The 17,317-nt window shown below is 42.2% G+C and overlaps 1 pseudogene; it reads left to right on the top strand.

Moving 5' to 3' along the window:
- Nucleotides 1-5,729: 5,729 nt before the first annotated feature.
- Nucleotides 5,730-11,970, top strand: LOC145408763 (uncharacterized; annotated as a pseudogene).
- Nucleotides 11,971-17,317: the final 5,347 nt, after the last annotated feature.

Raw genomic sequence — 17,317 nt, 5'->3', positions numbered from 1 at the left:
ATGAATGCTTGGATGAATGGTTGGATGGATGGATGGATGGATGGAGGGATGGATGTGTGTATGTATGGATTGATGAATAGATGAGTGTACGTATGGATGGATGGATGGATGGATGAATGGGTGAATGTGTGGATGGATGGATGGATGTGTGTGTGTGTGTATATATGTGTGTGTGTGTGTGTGTGTGTGTGTGGGTGGGTGGGTGGGTGTGGGTGTGGGTGTGGGTGGGTGGGTGGGTGTGGGTGGGTGTGAGTGTGTGTGTGTGTGGATGAATGACGGGATGCATGAATGGATGGATGGGTAGATGGATGTGCGTATGTATGTACTGTATGGATGGATGGATAGATGTGTGTATGTGTGGATGGATGGATGGATGGATGTGTGTATGTGTGGATGGATGGATGTGTGTATGTGTGGATGGACAGATAGATGGATATGTGTATGTATGTATGTATGGATGAATGAATGGATGTACAGACGCCGGAATAAGTTCGTTTCCTTTTCCATGGACTAAGACGTTTGTAACACTGCTCGATGGAGAGATATTCCCTCCTCCTCCCTTCCTCATAGTCCCACACTCCCACCCAACCCCCCCACTTTTCTCTCCGACCCCATAACCCCACCCGGTACCCTCCATACTCTCGCTCACGGCCAGCTAGGGGTTTCTGTACTTCAAGCACCTCTCTAATTACGTGTAGTCCGAACAACTAATAAAGGAATAGTACAGTATATATCATAAACCAAGTTAGGAAAAGGTTTACTACACTGTGTGTGTGTGTGTGTGTGTGTGTGAGAGAGAGAGAGAGAGAGAGAGAGAGAGAGAGAGAGAGAGAGAGAGAGAGAGAGAGAGAGAGAGAGAGAGACAGAGACAGACAGACAGACAGAGACAGAGACAGAGAAAGAGAGAGAGGGGGGGGGTAGCGACAGGCCGAGGGGGAGAGCGAGTTGAAAAATGAGAAATGAGAGGACAGTTAAGGAGAAAATAAGAAGGGGAGAGGCAAGGAGAGAACAACGAGAGGTAAGAAAAGAGACAGAGAGTGAGAAGAAGAGACAGTGAGAGGTGAAATGAAATACAAGCAGTGTGAAGGGGGGGGGGAAGGAAGATGTGAATAGAAAGGCCGGGAGACAGGGAAGTAGAGACAAAAGGTGAGACAGCTGAGAGAAAACGGGAATGGAGCAAACATAGAAATAGGGATAACAAAAGGAGAAAGTGAGAAAGAGAGCTACGGAACGGAATACTGAGAACGATAATGAGAAAAATTAGAAAAGGAGGCATGGTAACAGGGAGGAGGAGGAAAGTGTGTTATTCTGGCAAGGACGCAGGGAAAGAACTAAGATAAGACGATAGCATTGAGGCTGAGTAGAACGAATGCAACATTCAAGCATAAAGGGCGGTGAGAAACAGAGAAATTAGAGAAATTTGCGGAGAGAAAGTAGAGATTAAGGGTGGGAAGAAAATAGGTTAATTTGGGGGCAAGAAAGAGGAGGGGGATGTTAAGAAGGGAAGACAAGGGGAGGGAGAGTGAGGGAGGGAGGGAAAGACAGTGGGAAGAGCGGAATGAAAGAAGAGATTTCGGGTGACAGGGAGAGACGGAGAGAGGTGAGAGAAAAAGTGCATGCAGTTATTACTGGGTGAAGAAAGCAGTGAAGGAAATGGATTTAGTACAAGTAAAGAAATACGGAGAGAGTAATGGAGAAAAAAAGGTAAGACACGTGACAGATGAAAAAAGTAAGACAAAGTTGTGACACAGGGAGGGAGAAAGAAGAGTGAGGTAAGGAGGGAGTGACAGAGGGGAAGAGAGACGAAGGAAAGGAAGGAGAGGGAGGAAGGTAGGGACTGGGCAGATAACTATAAAGAAAAGGGAAGGAGGGAAAAGGAAACTGGGGATGAGACAAAGGATCCAGAGAGAGAGAGAGAGAGAGAGAGGGGGGGGGGAGTACACAGACAGGCACAGACAAATAGGTAGACAAATATTCGGAAAGTGTGTGTGTGTGTGTGTGTGTGTGTGTGTGTGTGTGTGTGTGCTTCCGTCCGTGTCACTCCTATAACACTGTTCCATTTTTTCACCTGCGTGTTTTCTTCCTCTCTGCTTCAGTTTCTTCTCTCACTCACTTTTTTTTATCAGTATTTCTCCTGATTGTTCTCACCATTCCAAGTCTCTCTCTCTCTCTCTCTCTCTCTCTCTCTCTCTCTCTCTCTCTCTCTCTCTCTCTCTCTCTCTCTCTCTCTCTCTCTCTCTCTCTCTCACACACACACACACACACACACAGTGTAGTAAACCTTTTCCTAACTTGGTTTATGATATATACTGTACTATTCCTTTATTAGTTGTTCGGACTACACGTAATTAGAGAGGTGCTTGAAGTACAGAAACCCCTAGCTGGCTGTGAGCGAGAGTATGGAGGGTACCGGGTGGGGTTATGGGGTCGGAGAGAAAAGTGGGGGGGTTGGGTGGGAGTGTGGGACTATGAGGAAGGGAGGAGGAGGGCATATCTCTCCATCGAGCAGTGTTACAAACGCCTTAGTTCACGGAAAAGGAAACGAACTTATTCCGGCGTCTGTACATTATATTTACTTATTTATTTGTCTCTGAGTTAGTTGTTTTACGGCAAGCATTAGGCCAAGTAAAAGTGAACGGAGAATAGACGAAAAATTGCCGTGTCTCCATCTTGAATATTGAGTTATATCAAAAGATTATGAATAGGATATGATATTAATCACGAAGAAGTGCTGTGGAAAGGATGTGGAGCCGAATTAGTAGCTTCTGAAAATGAGCTAAGAGAAACAGGCTGCAAAAAGGACGAAAATCTGAGCCAAGTAAAAGTGAATGAACTATAGATAAAAATAACTGCCTTCCCGCCATCTCAAACTGAGCTGTAGAAAGTGATCAACACTAGAATTTGATGCTAGTCACGAAGAAGTGCTGTGGAATAGATGTAGACCACTACTAGAAATACAATATGGTGCAACAGGGCTATAAATCTGAGCCAAGTTAAGGTGAAAAGAGTATAGCATCATAATCTCGTGTTAATCTATTGCTACAACTCAGCATTCAAGATGGAGAGATGGAAATTTTAGGCGTAGTTAGAGAAGTGGAGAATAGTCACGAAGAAGTGCACTGGGAAGGATGTAGAGCCTCAGTACTGCCTTATTCTGACCCTGAACGGAAGAAAATAAGCTGCAAAGGGAGGAAAGCTTTTGGGCCAAGTTAAATGAGTGCACTATAGTTGGTTTTAGCCTTTCAATATATACCAGGATTTTCGTCTCCCTTGTTGTTGTTGTTGTTGTTGTTTTGTTGCCAATTTCTGTAATATATATTACTACGATTCAACCTCCATTCCACACAGCACTTCTTCGTGACTAGTACCGTAATCTAGCTTTAATCTATTGCTATCAACTCCACAACTGAGGCCAATCAGAGAAACAAAACACCATCGCTAGTTATGTCACTTATACTTCTGTCATTTATACTGTGTTCTCAGTGTAAACTAAACAATTCAAGATGGAGAGATGGCAATTTAGGCCAAGTCAGGGTGAAACGAGTATAGTTAGGCCTTGTTTCCCCTCTATCTATTGCTCCATCTATCACTTTCCTATTTGTCTATCTTGCAGTTTACTTTCGTTAATATGCAAATTTCGGTTCCATTTTCTGTTCATCCTTGGCGTCCTCTGTTTATGTATTTCATTGGTTGTGTTAATCTTCCACTCCTTGCACTTTGAGGCCTTCATCATCATCATTATCATCATCTTAATTATCATCATCATGAATACCACACTACCAGCACTATCATCATCACCGTCATCACCATCACTACCACTATCATCATCATCAGCATCATCATCATCATCATCATCATCACCACTGCCACAATCATCATCATCATCTATGAGGGAGGCTATCTTGTTTTGCTAGCCCTATCCTCAGCTCAAAATCAGATACCATAGACACACATTTAACATATTTATTTATTTATTTTACAGAAGATCAATAGAGGAAGGAGAAACAAACTTAAAATACCCTTATACCAGATTACAGGTGTCCTCCATTAATTAAAAAACCTAAAACAGGTGGATTTGAGGTCCTGTAGGTCGAACTTTGGGGGGAAACTGATCTGGGGAAGCGAGTTGCAAAGAGAGGCAGTTCGGGGAATTAAAGGAATTCTGGAAGTGAGTCTTGAACTGTGTATTCTGTTCCGACTAAAACCTATTGACTTTAATGAACTGGGAAAAAAAAATTGAAAAAAAATCTCTACCCCTCACAGTGCTGGAGGCCTTCGTGTAATTTCTTGCATAATATTGAGGCAAACTATTTCCATATCAATGTGCTATTAATAACACTAAGTAAACTGAGATGTAATATGTACTATATATTACTTCTAGATGTGCAAAGTATTCTAAGCCAATCAGTGTGACTGCAAATTATTCTGTCTCTCGAGTAACTGAAAAATACTCTCCTTATCAAAGTAACATTATTTTATCTTGTTTTTCATGTTCTCGGATTTGCTTTATTTTGAGCCTTCCGTCATTTCTCTCTCTCTCTCTCTCTCTCTCTCTCTCTCTCTCTCTCTCTCTCCTGCCATCATCCAAATTCTCCTATTTCTTAACCTCAGCCATTATCCAATCTTGCTTTCCATTTTTCATTCCCCTTTGCTCTCTGTCTTTCCCATTCCTCTTCACTCCATCCATTTTGTTATCAATATTTGCTCTCATTCCTTTTTTATCTATTGCCCTCTGTCTTTCCCTCCTTCTATCTATCCAGTCCTGTATATCTATCGTTATCAGTCCTTGTCCTCATTCCTCCTTTATCTATTACCCTCCATCTTTCCCTTCTTCTATCTATCCAGTCCTGTTTATCTATCGTGTTGTCAGTACTTGCTTTCATTCCTCCTTTATACTTTGCCTTTCTTCTCTCCCTCCCTCCACCCCATCTTCCCTCCTTTCCCTCCACTGAGAGGTATTGTGTCACTGCCGAGGTCCTCACAGTCAGTATATAAGGCGCTCGCTCTCCTTTCCAGGCATAGTCTTCAGCTCCCCTCCTCTCCTATCACAACTACCTGCTCCTCTCCCCAAAGCTCCCCATCCCATTAATTGCCTACACTGGTGGCTGGTTCTCCATCTTGAGCTTTAGTTTACCCTCAAGTCGTCCTCGAAGAAGACATGACTAAGATAACGAGGCAGCTGATATTTGCTGGTAAGAACATGGATTAATGTTTAGATAGATAGATAGGTAGACAGGCAGATAGATAGGGAGATAAGCATAATATATTTTACATGTAAGACTGTATAGTATATTTTCATGTATAGCGATAATATATGCCACACTTTTCTTTGCCCTTGGACTCATTAAGTTTATAATTAAATATTGCTTCAGTTATATATTACCTTTAGGCAGCATCTAAAAATATACCTGTTACTATAATGATATATATGTTCTTATTAGCTGTTATACTGTATAAGCCAAACCTAACCCAGCTCTAACTCTAAAATAAGCTAGCTCTAACCCTCTACGTTTTTTCAGCTTGACTTTGTGTGTGAGTGGACAGGACACAAGACTCCCTAGGCGTCTCTATTACCCCCCCCCCCCGACCACAACGACAGACAGCCATTTCACTGTTCCTAGTTAAGCCACTCTTCCGGGTCAATCCAGCCACTTAAATGCGAGGTGGTAACCGTAGTGGTGGTGGAGGGGAGGGGGAAGAACTACACTCACGCTCAACTGTTTCTGAGGATGTACAAGCGAGCACAATTGTACGGGGTCACGGGAGGGGGATGTACTCTCGCCCGCACTCGTTTCTGGCCAGTGAGAGGGGATGTACACTCGTGTGCACTTGTTCCTGGCCACTGGGAGGGGATGTACACTTGTGTGCACTTGTTCCTGGTCTTAGGGGAAGCGGTAGTACATTTAGCACATCCAGCTTGTACTCACAGTAGCCTGAAGGACTTTTAGACGAGAATTTAAAAGTTTTAGAAATACATTTAGCTGGACCATCTTTCTTGCTCTCGACATTTTTTTTTTTCATTTTCTTTTTTTCTTTTTTGGAGGTGGATATTTATAGTGAGGAGTTGTGAAGTTCAGTTTAACTCTATCAACCTATTTCTCTATCTATCTATCTATCTATTGCCAGACACCATATAGTTTCATTGCTATCTATCTATTACCAGACGCCCTACGCAGCATCTCTATTGCCAGACGCCCTATACCATCTCTATCAGTCTATAGCCAGACGTTCTCAATATCCTCTCTATCTACTCGTATCGCCAGACGCCCTAATTATCTATCTATCTACCTATCGCCAGACGCCTTAGGTATAATCTCTATTGATCTGTTTCTCTATGGCCAGACGCCTTTCAGTACCTGACCTCTACTATTACTACTACTACTACTACTACTACTACTGCTACTGCTACTGCTACTACTACTACTACTACTGCTATACTACTACTACTACTGCTATACTACTACTACTACTACTACTATTACTACTACTACTACTACTATTACTACTACTATTACTACTACTACTATTACTACTGCTAGTACTACTACTATTACTACTACTACTATTACTACTACTACTACCACCACTACTACTACTACTACTACTACTACTACTACTACTATTACTACTACTACTACTACTACTACTACTACTACTACTGTTATATTACTATTACTGCTACTATTACTACTACTACTACTACTACTACTACTATTATTATTATTATTATTATTATTATTATTATTACTCTTTATAATAATAATAATAATAATAATAATAATAATAATTTTATTATTATTATTATTATTATTATTATTATTACTATTATTATTATTATTATTATATTTTGCGTATATTTAACACTGTTATTTACTTTATTTAACTCTCTCTCTCTCTCTCTCTCTCTCTCTCTCTCTCTCTCTCAGCTCTGTTGGGAGCGTGTCTGGCTCAGAATACCTACCTACCGCCAAGCAACGGTAACGGAATCAACGGGATCAACGGAAATGGCAACGGTGCTGTTAATGGTTATGGCGCAAACGGCAGTGGCCTTAACGGTAATGGAGCAACCATTGGTAACGGAGCAATCAACGGTAATGGTAACAGAGTAATCAACGGTAACGGAGGAATCAACGGTAACGGCTATACTAACGCCAACGGTAACAGTGTAATAAACGGTAACGGCTATACTAACGGCAACGGTAACGGTGTAATCAACGGTAACGGCTATACTAACGGCAACGGTAACGGTGTAATCAACGGTAACGGCTATACTAACGGCATCGGTAACGGTGTAATCAACGGTAATGGAGCAATCAACGGTAACGGTAACAGTGTAATCAACGGAAACGGAGCAATCAACGGTAACGCTAACGGTGTAATTAACGGTAACGGCTATTCTTACGGCATTGGTAACGGAAACGGAGTCATCAACGGTAATGGTGCAGTCAACGGTAACGGAGCAATCAACGGTATTGGTAACGCAGTAATCAACGGTAACGGAGCAGTCAACGGTAACGGAGCAGTCAACGGTAACGGAGCAGTCAACGGTAACGGCTATACTAACGGCAACGGTAATGGTGTAATCAACGGAAACGGAGCAATCAACGGTAACGGTAACGGAGTAATTAACGGTAACGGTAACGGAGTAATTAACGGTAACGACTATTCTTACGGCACTGGTAACGGAAAAGGAGCAATCAAAGGAAACGGAGCAATCAACGGAAACGGAGCAATCAACGGTAACGGGGCAATCAATGGTAACGGTAACGGAGCAGTCAACGGTAACGGTAACGGAGCAATCAGTGGCAACGATAACGGTTATTTTTACGGTATTGGTAATGGAAACGGAGTAATCAACGGTAATGGTGCGGTCAACAGTAACGGAGCACTCAACGGTAATGGAGCAGTCAACGGTAATGGAGCAATCAACGGTAACGGACTCATCAACGGTAACGGTAATGGCTACACCAAAGGTAACGAAGTTATCAACGGTAATGGCAATGGAGCAATCATTGGTAACGGTGCAATCAACGGTAATGGAGCTGTGTATGGTAATGGTTACTCTTACGGCAACGGAGCTGTCAACGGTAATGGCAACGGTGTCATCGATGGCAATGGTGCAATCAACGGTAACGGTGCAATCAACGGTAACGGTGCAATCAACGGTAACGGTCCAATCAACGGTAACGGTCCAATCAACGGTAACAGTGCAATAAACGGCAATGGGTACACTAACGGAAACGGTGCCATCAACGGTAACGGTCCAATCTACGGTAATGGGTACGCTAACGGAAACGGTGCCATCAACGGTAACGGTAGAACAAGCATCGGTAATGGCTTCACAAATGGTCTCAACGGTAACAGCATCAACAGGATCAGTGGTATCAATGGTAACGGTATCAACGGAATCAACGGCATCAACGGTAATGGGATCAAAGGCTTCGTGGACTCCATCACCGCGTTGAGCTCTGCCATCGGGGGGGGGCGGCGTTGCAGGCGTGGACTATCCCATCCTCGCCTCCGTCCCGCTGACCGGCTTCACCTGCGCTAACACACAGGTGCCCGGATATTATGCCGACGCCACCCCGGAAGCTGGATGTCAGGTGAGAAGTTACGGTGATTTACTGTTTTGTGGCACCGTATCTACTGTGTAAGTCCTCAGGTATCATAGTACAGTCCTGCAGTCTACCGGGTTTACCTGCTGCAACACACAGGTACCCGGGAGTTATGTTGACTCCGCCCTGGAAGCTGTATGCTAGGTGAGAATACTGTGAGATACTGTTCTGTGGCACCGTATCTACTGTGTAAGTCCTGGCACTGTATCTACACTCTTAGGTCTTCATGACAGTTAAGTCTTTTCACTGCAGCACGCCGGTATCAGTAATTATACCATACGAGGCCGGATGTCAGGTGAAAATACTGTGAGATATTGTGTCCTGGTACTGTATCTACTGTGTAACTCTTCATGTATCATAGTACAGTCCTGCAGTCCACCGGGTTCACCTGCTCCAATACACAGTACTCTACTCCTACCTTCACATCCTACCTCAGGCTTGATGTCAAGCTTCATTAAGACTTCTTTTGGGGCAATTTATTTAACCTACTGCATCATAATATTCCCTCATAATAAGGTTTTTAGATCTACTATTGATGCCCATGAAGGCTCATAGCCACAAGAGGCAAAATAAATAGCTGAGGAAGATGTGGAACGCAATCTGTCACAATACGACCCCTCACATCCACTATAATAGTTACTCAGTCCTTTACCTCACTACATTCACCTTCCCAGACACTGCAACCATGTATGTCAGGTAAGGATGAATGAAGCTTATTACCATTGTGTATACTGTTGATTCCTTTATACACTCCTTCATGGTACTATATCATGGGAGGTCTCCATGGTAGTTATTGAGGTTAGCCCCTTCACGATCCATCTGTGCATTCCTTCACGGTACTAAGGCTTTTTCATGGTAATATCTTAGGCTAGACCTTCACGAAACCATTATGCACTGCTTTATGGAACTATATATTTATGGGAGTTCTTCATGGTACTTAGCTAGCCTTTTCACTACACTGGGTATTGGAGCGCCAATACACCATTCCCGACACCATTTCCAATTTTCCTACACCAACAATGCCCTGCAATCTGCGTGTAGCATGAGGGTACACTATTATACTTACGGTCTAGGGTGTGTATATTTAGCCAGTTCCTTCCTTACACCCGGGTTAGCTACATCAATACACAGGTCCATGAATACCAAGCTGATATTACACCCAGGGTAGGTTAGGGTATAATAAGCTATTTCGAGAAGGAAAGTAAAAATATCAACCAATTTTAATAACAATCTGGGATGTAGGACGTTTGCTCCCTCATCATGGGGGTAATAATTAGCAGGTTTCACTCCTTACGTCGTGGTTAGAGGAGCTTGCTTTCAAATGGAGATCTGCTTCTATGAGTTATTAGCATTTTGCCTCTCATAGGACAGATTTTGAGGAGGAGAATACACCAAAAACTGCCTCATGTCCAGTTCCATCTGAGTTCAAAATGACCCCACACATTAAACCAAAAATATTTTCCAATACACTCTAAAGTCCTTGTGCATTGGTATGTGAAAGAAGTGAGCTAGCTTACTTAAAGACATTTCATTCTCCCTCACTTTGGCCACAAACAATGCTCTCTCTGGTGAAATCTACAAACAGATCATAAAATAAAACAACTTTCGAACATAGCCTTAAGTCTTTGGGCATTGAAAATGAAAGAAATGAGCAAACTTACTGAATAACATCTCCTTCTCTCACACTTTGGCCATAAATCAGCCTCCCCTTGGTGAAATCTGCGTTTCATCCACGAATTACACTAACTTTAAAATCATGCAGAAAGTTCGCAGTCATGTCATGTATATAACTATAACAACTTTCTCTTGCATCTTCAACCTTGATTTCCAAACAGTACGGTCGTTTTCCCTGACCTACCTAATTACCTCTTAATGCCATCTTCCCGTATGCTGAAGGTGATGACTGGGGCTTCTTCCTTACCGATTTCTGCTACTACTAACACTTCTTTTTCTTCTTCCACTACCACTACTAGTCTGCTACTATTACTACTACTTATTCTCCTCTTTCTTCTTCACTTCCTCCTCCTCCTCGTCCTCCTTCTTCTTCATCTTCATCTTCTATACTACTACTACTGCTGCTGCTGTTACTACTACTACTGCCTCTAATACTACTGTTACTACTATTTATTGTTCTTGTTCTTTATCTCCTCCTGCCCCTCCCACTACTACTGCTACTACTACATTTATAGTTCTTCTACTACTATTACTAATACTACTCTTACTACTACTGCTACTAGTTCTACTACTACTACTACTACTACTACTATTTCCACCACTACCACAACCAAAAACACCGTTACTACTACTATGACTATTACAACTATTACTACACTAATTCTAGAGGTCTTCCACACTGTTACTACTACTACTACCACCACCTCCACTATCACCACCGCCACCATCACCACCACCACAACCACCACCACCACTGCTACTACTACTGCTACTACTACTACTACTACTACTACTACTACTATCTCCACAGGTCTTCCACATCTGCCAAGCTGATGGACGTAAGGATTCCTTCCTTTGTCCCAACGGTACTGTTTTCAACCAACAGTACTTTGTGTGTGACTGGTGGTACAACTTCGACTGTGCCACCGCTCCCAGTTTCTATGGTCTCAACGCCAATATTGGACTCGTCAACGTCAACGGTGTCAGCGGTAACGGTATCAACGGTAACGGTATCAACGGCAACGGTGTCAACGGTAACGGTATCAACGGTAACGTCATCAACGGTAACGGCATCAACGGCAACGGCGTCAACGGTAACGGTGTCAACGGTAACGTTATCAAATGTAACGGCATTAACGGAAATGGTTATGGTAATGGTGTAAATGGTAACGGTATCAACGGTATTAATGGTAACGGGATCAACGGTAACGGTATCAATGGTAACGGTATCAACGGTAATGGCTATGGAAATGGTGTGAATGGTAACGGTATCAACAGTAATGGTGTCAACGGTAATGGTTACAATTACGGGCGTCCCAACGGTAACGGAGCCATCAATGGTAACGGTATCAACAGAAGTGGCCTAATCAACGGTAATGGCAACGGAAACGGCTACGTCAACGGTTACACAAACGGTTACGGTGCAATCAACGGTAACGGGGCAATCAACGGTAATGGAGCAGTCAACGGCAACGGCTACACAAATGGGAATACAAATGACAACGGAGCAATCAACGGTAACGGAGTAACCAACGGTAACGGAGTAACCAACGGTAACGCCTACACAAACGGTAACGGTAATCGAGTAATCAACGGCAACGGAGTAATCAACGGTAACGGTGCAATCAACAGTAACGGTAACGGTATAACTAACGGGCTATACCAAACTCCCAGCTTTTAATAGTACAATCTATATAAATTATTGCCCTATAGATGTATATATAAATTTCTATATAAATAATATACATAAAATATATATATAATTATTTACAGGTAGGTGCCAGGTACACTAGACAGGTAAGATACTAATTAATTTCACTTGTGTTGGATTTCTTCACGTTTTTGCGATTTTCAGACGGTTATTCTCAGCTTAGAGGGATTTCTCGGGCTGAAGGGGTTAAGGGAGGCTTGGGCTGCCTTCTCGTCGGTAAGGTATTCCCTAACACCTGTTCCTAAGCGACTTATTTTGCCGATTACACCTTGCCTTCCTGTTACTTAAGTCATTCTGAAAAATAAATCGGTGAGGAAGAGGTGCTACGGAGTTAACTGCCGAAAATACGAACTTGGACTCATAAGGAAGCTCCCTAACACCTCTTCCTTAGCGATTTATTTTTTGGATATGGCTGGGTTTAGCACGTTATCCATGCAGAGTATGGCGATATTGGAAGGGTTTATGGACCACGGGATGGGACAGTAAGGTATAATACACAAAATAAGTCGATTGGGAAAAGGTGATAGGGAGCTTCCTTAACCGAGAATACTGCCTTTGATTGAACCCCTCCACACCTGAGAAAACCGTCTGAACAGCAAGAATAAAACCCTTAGCCTTTCACTGCTATCTGGGCTGACTTCAGATCCTTTTTCTCAGCTGTAAAGGGGGAAAATCGTCTCTATCAACCTCTCAGTGGGAAGACGATTTTTGAGTTTACTTCAAATGCCTTCAGGGGCGAATAATTGTCTTCACTTACCCCTCAGTAGGATTATTCTTTTCAGTTTATTTCAGCTGCCTTCAGACGATTTTATTCAGCTATGGATGGACTTGGTGTATTCGGGGGGATTGAGGAAGGCTTTATATAATCCCCCAGCTACACCTCTCTCTCCCCAGCTGCATAAAATCGTCTGGAGAGCAAGAGGAAAGTCCTACACGTCTTCCTAGCTCAAACAACTAGGCTATATAGACGGCTTTCCCCATCTGAAGTCTAACAGTGAAAGAGTTAAGACTACCCTGTTCCTCAGATGTGACTCAGTACTGCCTACCAGCTGAGAAAAAGCGTCAGGTGAAGCCTAATTAGCAGCTGGGTTGAGCTAGCGAGGTGCAAATAACAGGTCAAAGGTCACGAGGTCAAGGGGTCAATGATTACTTAGTGTCTTCTGGATATACTTACGTTATTCACACCAAATATAATTATTTCAGGCCTACTTCTCGAAATATATTTAAATTTGGTTTGAATATATTTTTTTTTAATTTATACATACAATTTTTACTAATGGCCTATATTCTTTCAAAATTTGCAATCAATTTTTTTTTTTTATTCTGATCTTATACGGCAGTCATTTTTTTCCTTCTTTTTCTTTTCTATCAAACTCACGGATAGTATTCAAGATTCTGCCTTAACATCATTTATTTATTTATTTATTTGGCTGTCTGTTCTCTCATTATAATTAGAACACGTTTAACTCCTTTTAAACAAATTATATTCTTAATGGTAGCCTACTTCATGATTTACAAATTTACCTAAAGGGCTCCTTAAATTTATGCCGTAAAAAGGTATTCCATTGACTGCTTAAAATTTCTAGTTCAAATCTAAGCAATGCACTTAAAATTTTGTCTTGAGATGGTCTATTTTGATACTTTAAAATTTGGAGGCCAAAATTTGTGAAGGAAAAGGGATATATAATTTTTAATACTCACCATTCAGGAGATTATTGCTTTTGTCTAATAATCTATTCAAAATTTTCCCGCCAGATGTCAGCCTATTCCCAATTCTCATTTTTTAAATTCTACAGTATATGCATTTAGTCAAAGGGATAATTGTATATATTTTCAAATTAATTTCTAAATCAGTGTTGTCTGTTTAAACTCTTGCATGAAATGAGCAAAATATTTCCTGCTTAATATTTTGATGTTTGTAAGTATTAGGCCACTTACTTCTAAATATAAGTGAGATAGTTCCTGCCTAGACGCTGAGGAAGACTGATAGTATGAGTGAAAGATGACCTGTTGTAGTGTATCTTCCATGCTCTCTTCCCTCTCAGTATTTTCCCATCTCTTCCAGTGACCCTAGGCGCTAGTTATCTTCAAAGGGTATGGAGAAATAAATGGACTGGTGAAGAGTTATGGCCTTATTCTACGATCACGTTTTGCTGTAATTCACTTTGCTACCTCAAGATTGCTTACCTATTCCAAGAAATCTCTCTCTTGTCGAAGGAATTTGATAAGCTTACATCCCACCCCACCCAGTTCGAGTACCCTCACCAAATTCGATATCTGAACCTCAAAATTCCAAAAAAGTCTTTCTCAAACATCTCTCTGGCCTTCTTTAGTTCAAATATCTATCCTAAGTTCGAAATCTGAACTTCAAAAGTTCAATATATTTCACTGAAGCATCTATTTGAACCCCACCAGCTCGAAACGTCTCTCTGAAGAGTCTCTTTGAACCACACCCGCTCGAAACGTCTCTCTGAAGCATCTCTCTGACCTCCTCCAGTCACTCTCAGTGAAAATAAGTGTCTGGAAGTAGCAAAGAGTATTATACAAAGATGTTGTCGTACTGAAAGGCTAATCTAACGCTAGGATCTATTTCTTGTACGATAGGGGCTGGGGAGGGACGCCTTAATGGGGTGGCACTGATGTAACTGAGCGGTGGAACTGCCTCGTTATACAAAAGCCCCTCAGCTCCCTCCCCATCCACCAGAGAGTAGGATGGTGGACTGCAGGAGAGGGGAAATTTCAGCCTGCAGTTCACTGGGTTCACATTTATATCAGCAAGGGTTACTACTACTATTACTACTATTACTACTACTACTACTATTACTACTACTACTACTACTACTACTACAACTATTACTACTACTACTACTACTATTACCACCACCACCACTAGTATAATATTACCCACGCAGCTTAAGTAGTACATTTTAGAATATTTTTAGCCCCATATGCAGATTTCTATTTTGTGCCATAAGTCTTTGATGGATCTTTTTCCTTTTGCAATAATTGTTTTTATATCATAATTTATGGGAAAATGCAATAAAAATGTGTGCACTTATTCTGTGTCTTCTTCGCCTTCGAGGACTATTTGTTAAAGAATCATTAATATCATCATCATTCAATTTTCTTCATATTCTTCCTCCTCTTCTTCCCCCTCGTTCTCCTCTTCTTCCTCCTCTTCCTTCTCCTTCTCTTCTTTTTCTTCCTCCTCCTCCTTCACCTCCTCTTCCTCCTTCTTCTTCACCTCCTCTTCCTCCTTCTCCTCATCATCATTATCACCATCATCACCATAATCATCGTCAACTAATTTTCATCTTCATAATCCTCCTCCTCCTCCTCCTCCTCCTCCTCTTCTTCTTCTTCTTCTACTTCTTCTTCTGGGGAGCGCAGGAGCTCGGTGGTAGGGTGTCGGGCTCGTAATCATGAGTTTGCGAGTTCGCGCCCCGCCCAGTGGCTGCCGTGTTGGGAGGGGTAGCGCTCTCCTGTAACCCTAGCAGGGCTACATGATCTGATGAGGTCTAGCTCGGGGATTAATCCCTTTTTTTTTTCTTCATCTTCTTCTTCTTCTCCTTCATCTCCTCTTCCTCCTCCTCCTCCTTCTCCTCCTCCTTCTACTCCTCCTCATCATCATTATCATCATCATCATCTAATTTTCTTCATAATCCTCCTCTTCTTCCTCCTCCTCCTTCTCCCCCTCCTCCTCCATCTTCTCCCACTCTTCCTCCCCCTCCCCCTCATCATCATCATCAACACCCCCCTCATCATCACTCAAACTCTATATTCCTCTCCCATAATTGAAGTGGAAGTAACCAAGAAAGGAAACCACAGAGAGACACGAAAATATTAACCCACATTTGTCCTAACTTTTACCTCTCCCAGGCCACTATAACTCACTTGATAAATTCTTCTAGACTTCTCCCTATCTTGAGGCAGTCTGCTGGTGATCCTACATTAAACTATAAAACACTAGAGTTGATGATTGAGTTAACAGAGGATGTTAATGATTTCTGTGATCACCAGAATCGTTGGTAAAGTTGAAATTGAAAGTGGAAATAAAGGGGTGAAGTTTTTTGTTTTGCTAACACACACACACACACACACACACACACACACACACACACACACACACACACACACACACACACACACACATACACACTATGAAACTCCCCTTTACCACACAAGTATATCTATATATCTATCTATTGCCAGACGCCTTAATCCCCTAAGGGGTGGCCACATGCAAATCGCCTCCATGTCGCCCTGTCCCCCGCCATTTCACTGCCCTGCTCCCAGCTCACACAGCCCTCTCTCATATACCTCTCCACTCCATCCCTCCATATATATATTCCAAGCCTGTTCTTCCTTCCTCACTAATATATTTAACACAATGCCCTGTTTTTAATGTTATACTCCTTTTGTTTTAACTGGAGAGGGGCGCCTTCACGTGGTGGCACTGATATAACTGGCAGATGGAGCTGCCTGGTTATACAAACGTCCCTCAGGTCCCTCCCTATCCCCAGAAAGGAGGATGGTGGACCGCAGGAGGAGGGTAACTTCAGCCTGCAGCCCACTGGGTTCACGTTCACATGAGCCTGGGGTTACTACTACTACTACTACTACCACTACCACCACCGCCACCACCACCACAACTACTACCACTACTGCTATAACCTGGCCTACAGTATGTCATCTCTTAATATTAAAAACAGAATGGTAACAATAGAGTAACACTAGAATATGATGCTAGTCACGAAGAAGTGCTGTGGAAAGAATGTAGAAACACAGTAATGTCCTATGCTGTCACTGAGCTACGTGAAATAAGCTACAAAAGGACGAAATTCTGGGCCAAGTTAGAGTAAAAAGACTAGTAGTAGTAGTAGTAGTAGTAGTAGTAATAGTAGTACCAGTAGTAGTAATAGTAGAAGTAGTAGTAGTAGTAGTAGTTGTTGTTGTTGTTGTTGTAGTGGTAGTAGTAGCAGTAGTAGTAGTAATAGTAGAGGTAGTAGTAATAGTGTAATAGTAGTAGTAGTAGTAGTAGCAGTGGTAGTGGTGGTTGTTGTAGAAGTAGTAGTAGGAGAAGGAGTAGTAGTAGTAATAGTGGTGATAGTAGTAGCAGTAGCGGTAGTAGTAGTAGTGGTGGTTGTGGTAGTAGTAGTAGTAGTGGTGGTGGTGGTTGTGGTAGTAGTAGTAGTAGTAGTAGTAGTAGTAGTAGTAGCAGCAGCAGTAGCAGCAGCAGTAGTAGTAGTAGTAGTAGTAGTAGTAGTAGTAGTAGTAACCCCAGGCTCATATAAACGTGAACCCAGTGGACTGCAGG

This window comes from Coenobita brevimanus, chromosome 78 (assembly GCF_032717465.1).
Source record: "Coenobita brevimanus isolate Jiangsu-jjx chromosome 78, ASM3271746v2, whole genome shotgun sequence".
NCBI lineage: Eukaryota > Metazoa > Arthropoda > Malacostraca > Decapoda > Coenobitidae > Coenobita > Coenobita brevimanus.
Note: the sequence above shows the minus strand (reverse complement) of the source record. Positions and strands in the feature narration are given on the sequence as shown.